Genomic DNA, 10372 nt, shown 5'->3' on the forward strand with positions numbered 1-10372 from the left:
CCACATGAGAGAGCTGGGGTTAAGACTAAACGTCAAGAAAAGTGTGATCTCTCCATTACAGAGGACCACTTATCTAGGCGTGGTGTGGGATTCGACCATGATGCAGGCACGAATGTCACCAGCTCGGATCGAGTCGACCCTCACCGCAGTCGCGAGAGTGAGAGAAGGCCGGTCACTCACTCTCAAGCAGTTTCAGAGACTGCTGGGTCTGATGGCAGCTGCGTCCAATGTGATACCTCTTGACCTGCTGTACATGAGAACCCTACAGTGGTGGCTCAAGACTATGATCTACGTGCGATGCCTATGTGCCTTGGACATGGAGAAAACCTTGGTTCTTGTCTCAGGGCCCGGTGCTGGGAGCTCCTTGTCGCTGCGTAACGCTAGCGACGGATGTGTCCCTCACCAGCTGGGGTGTGGTCATGAGTGGCCACCCTGCCCGTGGTCTGTGGAGTGGTCACACTCTGACATGGCAAATAAACTGCCTGGAGATGCTGGCCATGCTTCGAGCACTACAACACTTTCTCCCAGACCTCACCGTTTGTACAAACTTTCTGTCAAGTTTCTGTCTAGTGTTTTATAACTAAAATATGCAGTGGTATGTATAATTAATAAAAAAAATAGTATAAACAACCAATAAATACAGTAAATAAATATTATATTGGGGGGGGGGGGCGTTTGGGGGGTTGATAAAATGTACAGCCCAAAGGGTCTTCTTTCCAAAGACACCAAATTTATGTGTGTAACACACTGAAGTCGGGAACTGTCACAGGATAATTTAAATACCCCACAATCATCTACGAGTAAAATAAATGCTTTTGATTACTAACATCACGGCGCATATGATCACACCGGTGTGATCAGTTTTGGCTGGTCCCTGAAGCGAACGATCACACCGGTGTGATTAGAACTTTCAGTGCGTCATGTCATCAACTGCTGAATGTAAAGCCGCTTTCGCGCTTTGGCTGGCAATCGGACGCACTGAGCGCTTGTCATATTATAACAAATATTCCGTGTTTTCAACCATATAATGCCATACATTAACAGTTTGTAAAATACACGCTGATGTCTATGGAAACAGCAATAATGATCTTTACAAATATAATCTGACTAAATGTTCATATGGACATGACATGTCCATATCATATACAGATTGTGTAGGTAATTATAAAGTTTACTCTCTTCTTCTCCCAGTTTACCGGAGATCTACTTTAACGTGTTTCAGGAGGAGAGGATGAATTTGCTTGTTGTAAATCCCACAGCTCGGATTCAGCGCAAACTAGTATATATCAACTAACACGGAGGTATAACACGGTCGATATAAAAGTGTTTAAACTACGAAATATATTTACTTGCACATATTTCAGAATCAGAATATCAGATATTTCATAATATAGTGAGCATGTTTGTGAATATTTTGAATAAAACATGAAAAACAAAATAAAAGCGATCCATGTGTCATACAGATCTATTGTGGCTGCTATGTGTCACATGACAAGCATCATGAAGGCGTCACCATGGAAACAAAAGCGTAGATTCTAAAATAATGGGTCGCCTAAAAAAAAAGCACATGGGGCTTGAAGAAGCTTAATTGAAGAAAGCTTAATTGAAAGAGGCTTAATTGTCCACCAGAGCTGCCACTGTGTGGAGAAAGGTGGACAGTTATCGTTGTTATCGGTCCCCCTAAGAGAGGTATGCAACGATTACAAAGCTACAGATCCAGTCGGTGGATAGTAGATGCCATCTATACAGGCCTCTGAGTCCTCTGATCTTCCCCTCGCCCGTGGCGGGGTCAAGGCTCACTAAACAAGAGGTGTGGTGGCTCCTCAGGTCTTATTAGGGGTGTCTCATGCAGCTACATACTGTGATGCTCGGGGAATGGTACCAAGCCACTAACGTCAGGTTCTAGGACTAGATTATGCGAGCCACTCCAGGCTTTCTGTTCTCCGCCTATCTGTGCGTTTCCCCACACTAGGCAGGGATTTGAAGTCTGGGCAGCGTGGGGCTTCTTGTTCCCCCCAAAGCGTTCCGCACACCTCGAGTTCCTGAATAGGAAACTCTAGTTTACACATGTAACCATGGTTCCTTGAGGGAACGAGATGCTGCGACGCAGTGCCACACTTCCGGCATTCCTGAGGCTAAATGCCGGCTTTGCCGCACGTGCTTTTAAGCCTCCTGGTCTCTGACGTCACCTGCCTAGGATGTCTCACCCATCCATTGGTCCGATTACACAGATGATTCAGAGCCGGTCACGCTAAAGGCGTTTCCAAAGCGTTCTCCGACGCAGCGTCTTGTTCCCTCGAGGAACCATGGTTACATGCGTAACCTGAGGCATTTTCTTGTCATAATTGACACCATTTGCATATTTTATAGTAACATATAGACTATTATTAAGTATTATACAAATTGTCACTTGTGCTTTTATTTGTGCTTTACTTCAGAGTATGAAATGTTTTTGTGTTTTTTGACATTAAAAGCAACAAAATGTACGTTTGTTGCTAACGAACGCCTGTCAACTTTCAAAATAAGAAATTTTTTTAATGTCATAAAAAGTTAAATTAGTAAATGACATGAAATGATTATTGTGTGAAAGTGATGAATGATTTCTGACTGTTTCAGGTGATTCTCAGGCGTATGAATGGCGAGGTGAATTTCTGTAGGCCGCGGAAGAGTTATAAATGGGGTTTTGGTAATAAAACTGGTAAATACTGGCTGGGTGAGTGTTTTTGTGACATTTGGGCTAAAAACAATACAAAAAAACAATCAGACTCTTGGAAACCTTGGACATTTTTTTTGGACAAATGATTTATACTCCATTTAATCAGGACTGCAGTATAAATGCAGACATATTTTTGTTCTTTGATTTAGTAAACCGATTTCCTTTCAATTTTTAGCAGGTTTAGAGTTTCTTTACCAGCTGATGCGCAGATACAGGTATAAACTCAGAGTGGATGTGGAGGACATTAAAAGTCTTAATTTGCCATTCCACAAATGAAAGCCTTAAAAAGCTTTCAAACCAAAGTATAAAGTCTTATATTCATAAAGGCATGGCATTAAATGTTGCATGCATTGCAAAAAATAAAAAATAAATGTCTAATTTTTCAGCCCAAACATCCTTGAATTAAGGTACATTTACTTGCAAAATGCAAAATGAATTCAAATGTAATGGAGATCTTTTGGAAGTTGTATTTTCAAACTGTTGCTAATGCAGCTAATTTCTGCTGCCTACATGTTTATGTTTAGAGAATATATTGACATTTTGTGTTCAGTTTTGTCCTTAAATCTTACTTACTTGGTCTTAAAAAGGTCTTACAAATGGCCTTCATAAAACCTGTAGTTTGCACGTCTGAAAATCATCAGGACCTGTTTGTAACAAACCCCTTAAACTGAGAAAATACAGATTGTCACTAAGGGTTTTCTTAACTGTTTTTCTTAAGTTGTCTGTTGCAATCGGTTGCAGATAATCACTTTGTCAACACTTTCAGATGAAATAAATTTCTCTTTTAATTCCTATGAAGATGATAAAGCAGGTTGCCAAAAAAAAAAGAAACAAAGAAAACGTGAAATGAACAAAAGAACTTGTCCTTTTGTTGACATCGAAACCATGACTGTCCTATAAAGATTTGAAGGGGTTATTTTTTGTAAATGTCAGATAAAGAGGAGGATCCTGACAATCAGAAAGATATTTAAAGACGCATCCACCACCTGAACAGTCACAAGATTCTCTGCTCATACGGTGAGTTTGATTTCTGATCATTTTTAAAATGATGTATCTTTCTTCAGAAAACGACAGAATGCATGTTCATGTGCAAATCAAAGTGATTGTATTTACTGTGTTTCAGGTGCACCTGATCCTCTGAGCTAGACGTCTGAAGCGATGATCACAAACATGATTGTGAGTTTCTGAATGTGAGAATGTGAGTGTGATTTTGTCAGACGTCGATCATCAGACTCAGATCTTGAGTTTGTGTCTCTCAGGTGTTGCTGTGTTTGTCTGCACTGTTTCCCATGTTGATGGCCACTGAAGAGGTCAAATCAGATTGTTTTCTTTCCACTGACTGCTCTGATGTGTATTCGAGTGGGGAAAATGTGAGTGGTGTGTACACCATCACCACAATAGCTGGACCACTGCAGGTCTACTGTGAGATGATCTCCGGCGGAATAAATGACAGAGGACTCTGGACGGTACGCATTTCACTTTGAGTTAGTGTTTTATCATCTTCAGACCTGATATGATAAGCAGATGCATCTCAGTGTGATTTTTTTTTACAACATTCTAGTACCTTTTTCACCCAAAATACATTATTTTAAAGTTTTTTTTTTTTTTAAATAAAATCTAAATTACATTTACAAATAATGTAAATAAATGACTAACTGTAATAATGTAATACTAATGTAATATTCTAACAGCGTTACAATGTCCAATTTTTTGTCTTGAATGTTACTTATAGGCTACAATTTTTTTTTTTACCCAAATCATAATTCTATTTTAAATGGTTATTTTTTTCTATTCTAACAATTTAAAAAAAATCCAGTTCCTCTTCAGGAACTCAAGCTGTGTCGGAGAACGCTTTGAGAAAGCCTTTAGCATGACCGGCTCTGAATTATGTGTGTAATCAGACCAGTGGAGACGTCATAGGTGGGTGAAGTCAGAGACCAGGAAGCTTAAAAGCATGGGCGGCAAAGCCAGCATTTAGCCTTCTGTCTTTCGTCAAGCGCTCTGTGTGTGTCTGTACCATATTTGTTTGTGAGTCTTAAAAGCACCTTAAAAGACCAAGCACAAATTTAAAAGCTCCTCACACAGGGAGACACAAAAACAGAGCGCCGCCTCACGTGCTCCCCCATCTTGGAACCGTGGGTCTGGGTCGGGGGCCTCCAAGCCTAAGCCGGATCTGCGGACCGTCCTTAAGGCTAGGAGGTCCGAGAACGGGTTTGTCACGATCGATCTAAAAGTCGCATACTTCCATGTCTCCATCCTTCCCACTCACAGGAATTTCCTGAGATTTGCTTTTGGGGGCAAAGCGTACCAATATTGGGTTCTCCCCTTCGGCCTTGCACTCTCACCCCCCTCTTTCTCAAAGTGTGTGGATGCAGCTCTGGCTCCACTGTGACTCCAGGGCATCGGCATACTGAACTATATCGATGATTGGTTGATTTTAGCTCAATCAGAGCAGACGGTGGTTCGACATCAAGTGTTCCTGTCGCTCAGTGGTAGAGCATTGCGTTAGCAGCGCAAAAGGTTGTGGGTTCAATACACATACAAAATGTATAGCCTGAATGCACTGTAAGTTGCTTTGGATAAAAGCGTCTGCTAAATGCATAAATGTAAAGAGAAGGCCAGTCACTCACTGTAAAGCAGTTTCAGAGACTGCCTGTTCTGATGGCAGCTGCGTCCAACGTGATACCTCTTGGCCTGCTGTACATGAGACCCCTACAGTGGTGGATCAAGACCAAGGGGTTCTCCCCGAGGGGAAACCCATTTTGCATGATCAAGGTCACATGACAATGCCGACGTTGGGAAAACCTTGGTTCTTGTCTCAGGGCCCGGTGCTGGGAGCTCCTTGTTGCCGCATAACGCTAGCGACGGACGCATCCCTCACTGGCTAGGGTGTGGTCATGAATGGCCACCCTGCCCGTGGTCTGTGGAGTGGTCACTATCTGACATGGCATATAAACTGCCTGGAGATGCTGGCCGTGCTTCGAGCAATACAACACTTTCTCCCAGACCTTAGAGGTCAACAACGGAGCAGTGGTCTCGACACAACACAGTGCTGGTCTCTTACATCAACCACCAAGGGGGTCTGCACTCACGCCATTTGTTCATACTAGCGTACCAAATCCTTGTGTGGTCCCTGGATGAACTCCTTTCGCTGAGAGCAGTTCACATTCCTGGGCATCTCAATTTGGGAGCAGACATCCTGTTGAGGCAGGGGCCGTGGCCCAGGAAATGGCGGTTTCACACCGAGGTGGTGAGGCAGATTTGGAGAGTTTTTGGCCAGGCTCAGGTGGATCTGTTTGGCACTACAGTCCACCCCCGCCCGGAGCTGTGGAAGTTATGGGTGTGGCCTCTGATTGGGCTTGTAGCTTCCGGTCTCTCAACTGAGGTTGTTGAGACCATCCTCCAATCCAGAGCTCCCTCAGTGAGGAAACTGTACACCTTGAAGTGGAAGCTTTTCACTTCTTGGTGTGGAGACCGCTAGCTCAACCCAGTTAACTGCCTGATTGGTTCAGTGCTGGAGTTCCTGCAAGCCCACTTCTCCGCAGGGTTGACCCATTTCACCCTGAAGGTCTATGTGGTGGCCATTGTGGCCTACCATGCCCATCTCGGTGGCAAGTCAGTGGGCAGACACCCCCTTGTTACACGTTTCCTCCGTGGTGCGCTGAGGCTGAGGCCTCTGGTACGTTCTCGTGTCCCCACGTGGGACCTGGCTGTGGTGTTAGAGGATCTCTGTAGGCCTCCCTTCGAGCCTATTGAGGAGATCTCCAATCGCCTTCTCACTATAAAAACTGCTTTCCTGTTGGCGATATCTTCTCTTAAGAGAGTTGGGGACCTACAGGCCCTCTCCGTGGCCCTGTCCTGTGGCAGATTTTTGGCGCCCGGTCTGGCCAAAGCTTTCTCTCTACCCCCTCGAGTGGTGATGTCCCTAAGATCCCCCTCCTTCTGGGGTCAACTTTCTTCAATAATTTGCCTGTCGCATTCAGTCTTTCTATCTCCTCCCCTTTTTCAGGAGCCAGACCTGAAGAAGCATCGACATACGTCCACAGAGCTGCCCCAGTGGAGAAAGGGTGGACCAGTTATCTGCTTGTTATGGTCCCCCTAAGAGAGGTCTGCTGCCCTCACAAAGCAGACCTCCTCTGGGTCGGTGTGGATTAGTAGGATGCCATCTCTCACAGCCCATGCAGTCCCTCTCTGATCTCCCCCCCTCGCCCGCAGGGGTCAAGGCTTACTCACACCAGAGGTGTGGTGGCCTCTCAAGGTCTTCTTAGCTGGTTTCTTCTCATGCAGGACATCTGTGATGCTGTGGGATGTTCCACGCCCCAACCTTTGTCAGGTTCTATGGACTAGATATGCGAGCCACTTCAGGCTCTTCTGTTCTCTCACCCTGGCTGTGCAGTTTCCCACACTAGGCAGGGATTTGTAAATTCAAGTAGCAAGAGAATTCCTTGTTCCTGTGCTGCTTTTCCGATGCAGCTCGAGTTCCTGAAGAGAAAAACCTCAGGTTACGCATGTAACCATGGTTCCTTGAGGGGATGAGATGCTGCGTTGCAGTGCCACACTTCTGGCATTCCTGAGGCTAAATGCCGGCTTTGCCACACATGCTATTAAGCTTCCTGGTCTCTGACGTCACCCGCCTATGACGTCTCGCCCATCCATTGGTCTGATTACACACGATTCAGAGCTGGTCATGCTAAAGGGATTCCCAAAGCATTCTCAGATAGAGTGTCTTGTTCCCTCGAGGAACCATGGTTACATGTGTAACCTGAGACATTTTCTTGTCATAAATGACACCATTTGCATATTTTATAGTAACATATAGACTATTATTAAGTATTTTACAAATTGTCACTCAGTGCTTTTATTTGTGCTCTACTTCAGAGTATGAAATGTCATAAAAAGTTAAATTGGTGAATGACATGAAATGATTATTGTGTTAAAGTGATGAATGATTTCTGACTGTTTCAGGTGATTCTCGTATGGCTTTAAACGGTGAGAGGTGAATTTCTTTAGGCCGTGGGAGAGTTATAAATGGGGTTTTTTGGTAATAAAAACCGGTACTGGCTGGTGAGCTTTGGTGGATGTTTTGGGTGCAAAAAACAATACAACCCCCCCCCCCAATATATTTTTGTTCTTTCATTTACTAAACAGGTTTCCTTTCAATTTTTAACAGGTTTAGAGTTTCTTTTGTCACCAGGATCAGATTACAGTATAAACTCAGAGTGGGATGGAGGACACTGAATGGGAAGCAAATGTTCTTGTAATGCAGCCTTCTTCTGTGGGGTTTGAGGCTGATGGGTACAAAGTGCAAGTGAGCGGCTTTGTAGATGGAGGAACAGGTGAAACAAATCACAGACGTTTCAATCTTTTAAGCCATGCTTAAACTAAAGCTTTTTAAAATTATTTTTAAAAAGTCATCTTAGACATCCAAATGAAAGTGCTTATAATGAAAGTTTCTCCATTCTGCAGGTGATACTTTGAGTTATCACAATGGAATGAAGTTCTCCACCTTTGACAATGACCAAGATACTTGGAGCAGTAACTGCGCTATGACATTCTCTCAAGGAGGGTTTTGGTACAACACCTGTGCTAATGCAAACCCCACTGGTCTGTATTTTTGGGGGAAAGATTATGGCAGTTTATCTATTGGGGCCTACTGGAAGAGCCCCAATAAACCTGTGAAGTCCATCAGCATGAAGATCAGACGTGTGAAGTAGAGCAGGGCTTACAAACACTTCACTGCAGCGTGTGCACATCCACATCTTTATGCATACATGTGCATCTTTCTTAAAATATGGTGACAAATCAAATTAATTTTCCTCTTAAATAAAAATGTATTGAAATTGGGATCTGTATGTTTTGTCTGCTTTGATTTTGGAGCAATAAATGTTTATGCAAAGCAGTATGTTGTTTGTGTGTTTTTGAAGTATTAACCAATTAAGGAGGCAATGCTCATATGGGCTTCATATATGATTTAAAATATTTTATTCAGGATTTGTGAAGGTACATTTTTTAAATGTTTTAAGAGTAAATCAAATTTATGGACTGAATTGAAGAGAAAACAATATGTCAGTATATAAATGTCTAGGGAGCAGAAAATGAGCCACATTAGCAACAGTTTTAAAATACAACTTCCAACAGATCTCCATTATGTTTTAATTCATTTTACAAAAAAGCTTGAATATGGAAATAACTTCTACAGCATTCTGCAGAAAAGTACTGTTCTTCCTCAGTGTTTTTGTCTTGTTTTCAAGTGCAAATAAAGTTTGAAGCTAAATAACATAATGAAGTGTTTCTGAGAAACTGATGAAAAAGAAGTTCACGATTAAAAAAGCAAATATCTGCCAACAGGCTCAGAGAAATCAACTTAATTCAAAGGGAAACATGTTTTCAAAGCTCACTGTAGGGTTGGGCAATAAAACAATAACAATATCACTTATTAGAAAAAGCAGAAACTAAGAAATAATTTCTTCTATTAAGATTTTTTTTTATTTAAAGAATTAAAAAATGTAATGTGTTTTTGTCTTTCTCTTAGGAGCAAAAATGTGCCTTGAAACTAAATAAAGAAATAAAGATTTGACACTTATGATAATTATAGATATCACCTGATATGAAAAAAAAAATGTATTGTTATAAGTATTTTGGCCAAATGGCCCAGCCCTTGCTCACTGACAGATATATGTTATTGTTTCGAGAATAAACTCAATTAATTTTGTTCACTTTCTCAGAAAACAAGACTTCAGCTCTTCACTTAGCATTTCTAATAATCTTGTTTTGATTTCGGAATGTTTAGATATTTGTACTGGAAAACAAGTCAAAAATACTTTTGCTACATTTAATGCAATGTTTAATTTTAAGGCCACAATTTCTTGAAGAGTGAATTAAGATTTTTTTAAGACCTATAAACCTAGTTTATTATGTAAAAACAGTGATAACGTATGATAGTAAGTTAGTAACATTATTCTAAAACATGACAAGAGGATTTCAATAAAGGCCCCGGAGGGTGAGTTTATTCAGGTTTTTTTTTGTTTTGTATTTTGGGCTAGGTGCCGATTGGTGTGTAGGTGGCGATGCGGTTGGTGGTCTGTTGATCAGCCTCAGGTCTTTCATCACGTGTCCTCATAGGTGCTGGGTGTCCATGTTGAGCTCACCATGCTGGGGCTGGCCCGGCTGTTCCACCACTGCTAGAAGACAATTACAACGTAGGCGTTAGCATGAGTATTTGGGGAGACATCTCACCAGTGTGTGTCATGCAGCGGCTGTTGCAGGGCTCGAGATATGATGGTTGCAGCTGTGGCCAGACAGCCCTTCTGAAGTTCGTTTGCCATGTGTTCCTCCCTTCGTTTCCAGGGCGACGCTGATGAGTGCTCGGGAGACATCCCCCTCCCCCCAAGCGTCATCTTGGTCCTGCGGGACAACGGGGAGACTGGGGTTGGGTGGGGAGTGAACCCTGACAGACCTGCAAAAGCTGCCCAAATCCAGGAGAGCCCATCCGCGTTGGCGTTGGCCGTCCCCGCCCGGTGTCGCACAACGAAGTGGAAGTCCTAGAGCGCCAGGAACCAGCGAGTCACCCTTGCATTTGTGTCCTTGGTCCGGGCCATCCACTGCAAGGGAGCATAGTCAGTGACAAGAGTGAAGTTTCGGCCCAGAAGATAGTGT

The 10372-nt window shown here is 42.8% G+C and overlaps 1 long non-coding RNA gene across 1 annotated transcript; it reads left to right on the forward strand.

Moving 5' to 3' along the window:
* Positions 1-7983: 7983 nt before the first annotated feature.
* On the forward strand, positions 7984-8615 carry LOC109064101. Its single transcript, XR_006161667.1, has 2 exons — positions 7984-8052; positions 8183-8615. It is a non-coding gene; the product is annotated as an uncharacterized LOC109064101 (long non-coding RNA).
* Positions 8616-10372: the final 1757 nt, after the last annotated feature.

The sequence above is a fragment of the Cyprinus carpio genome, chromosome A14 (assembly GCF_018340385.1).
Source record: "Cyprinus carpio isolate SPL01 chromosome A14, ASM1834038v1, whole genome shotgun sequence".
Taxonomy (NCBI): domain Eukaryota; kingdom Metazoa; phylum Chordata; class Actinopteri; order Cypriniformes; family Cyprinidae; genus Cyprinus; species Cyprinus carpio.